At 48.2% G+C, this 2119-nt stretch overlaps 1 protein-coding gene across 1 annotated transcript in view; it reads left to right on the top strand.

Annotated features, from left to right (window-relative positions):
- TUBGCP3 (tubulin, gamma complex associated protein 3) overlaps nt 1–2119 on the top strand; it is a gene marked incomplete at both ends in the record, with an annotated part of 58553 nt that overhangs the window by 55127 nt on the left and 1307 nt on the right. The window lies entirely within an intron of this gene.

Genomic DNA, 2119 nt, shown 5'->3' with positions numbered 1-2119 from the left:
TTCTCTTCAGAAGAGTGATGAGGTGCATGTGCAGCTAACACTGGGGCTGGGAAGCCACGCAAGGAGCCGGACTCAGGGGTGTCTCAGGCTGTCGGTCAGTTCTGGCTGCAATGGCAGGGGACGCCAGGGAAGGGTTTACACTGTGGAGCAATGTGTTTTATGACAGCTCCTCTGTCTGAGGGGTGAGGGTGAGGTTGACAGCCCAGTCAGTTGTGATGACACGTGAGATGGGGTGCTGGCCTCTATGAGGACAGCCACGTGGGGGGAGAGAGGGCTGGGTCTGAGCACAGCGTGGCTGTGGGGCCCGTGGGACCTGGCGGTCTCCTGTGCACAACAGGAGGAGCTGGCGAGTGGTGGCTTATATACACCTCAGGGAGCCCCGGAGGAAGTCGCTTTGGAGTATAATGATTGTCTCAAACAGGTTAATTCGAGGTGTTTTTAGGATATATATGAAGCTTCTGGTTAGTTTGATCTGAAGCTTGAGATAGATCTGGACTAGAGAGAGAGATTTTACATGTCATTGGCCTAGATGGCACTTGGAGCCATGGAGTGGAATGAGGTTGCCAGAAAGAGTGTGAGCAGCGAAAGAGATATTGGGATGAAGGGAGGTGGGAGAGTACCTATGGGAGATGAGAGGAGCAGCCGGAAAGGTGGGCTGAGGCCAGGAGAACAGAGTTTCTTTGAAGCCAAGGAACAGTATTTCAGGGAGGAGGGAATGATCAAACATGGCAAATGCTGCAGGAAATTGACCAAGGAAAAAACCGGAAACTGTCACTAGCAGGAGTTGAGGGAGGCTCTAGTTGGGGCAGGTCAGTGAGCTCCCTGTTGTGGGAAGCCAGGCCGAGGCAGGCGATAGGAGCCCGAGCCACTCTTGTGCACAGGGGCACAGGGCAGTGTGGTTGAGAAGTCGGCGATGGCTGTGGGGCTTTGTTTGTTTGAAGGTAGTTTTAAATGCTTATGGGATAAAGGAAGTAGAGGCTGAAAAGCATAGGGATGGGAGGAGGGGATGGATTCAGAGCATGAAAGTGTGGGATTCGCATTCAGGAGTGAGCTGGGGATGCGCACAGAGCCAGGAGGTGAGGCTCGCACACTGGAAGGATGGCTGCTCCCTCCTAGGGCGGAGGGGAACGAGCGAGAAGACAGTGGGATTGGGGTGCTGGAAGCAGCCACTTTTAGAGTCAAGAGAGAAGGAAGGGGTCCTGGGCAGTGTTGCGGATGAGCTGGAACGGGATCCTGAGAAGGGGAGGCTGGCACCAGCGTTGCAGAGTGATGGTGTTTTTGTAGATGTTTTTCATTTTGTGGCCATTCAGTTGCGTTTTTATTTCCAAATGTGGTGACATTAAAGAATCTAGAACTTTAATCAGCAGTGGAGAACGTGTGTAGCCAAGGAAATCAGAGATAATAGAATTAATGACTTAATCAGTGCATATCTACTTTTAGACTGACTTGAATGAAGCCAGAGAAAAACTCCTGGTTTCATAAATAGGAGCTTAAAAGTGACATGTAAACATGTTAGCAGAAGTGTATATAGCATGCTACTAAAAACCAACATGTTATCCAAATACTGTTGGGTTGTCAGTTTGGCTCCATGAGAAGAACTCTGCAGGAGACCCAGAAGTACGGACTAGAAAGAGCAGGACAGACTTCAGTTTTTGTGGAATTGAAGTTCCTTCATTGCATGTAGAGAATTGACTGGAACTAGGAAATGGAGAGCAACCACAGTAAAGATTTTTGTGCTTCTGTAAACAAATACAGGGTCCCCCAGAGATAGCACTGCCAGGAGCCTACCTAACATTTTCATAAGGAGTCTGTGATGAAATCCAGCGTTTTGTCAGTCTTGTTAAACTTTCTCTGATAGAATTGTCAGGATGTTTGTGTCAACTGTGTAGTTGTTTCAAAAGACTAGAAAGTAAGCAGACAGTGTTCACCGTGAGTGAGCATGGAGCAGCGCATTTAGGGACACGGTGCATATGTGGAGACACATTTGGACACTAGACGTCATAGTGAGACCTGAGTGTCCTTATGTGTGGTCTGTAAAGACCTTAGTCAGTTTGTGTCTCAATGAAAAAATCCACCAGAACTCTGTGATAAAATTAGGAACATTATATAAAAAAAAAAA

The sequence above is a fragment of the Galeopterus variegatus genome, unplaced genomic scaffold (genome assembly GCF_000696425.1).
Source record: "Galeopterus variegatus unplaced genomic scaffold, G_variegatus-3.0.2 Scaffold9859, whole genome shotgun sequence".
Classification (NCBI taxonomy): Eukaryota; Metazoa; Chordata; class Mammalia; order Dermoptera; family Cynocephalidae; genus Galeopterus; species Galeopterus variegatus.
Note: the sequence above shows the minus strand (reverse complement) of the source record. Positions and strands in the feature narration are given on the sequence as shown.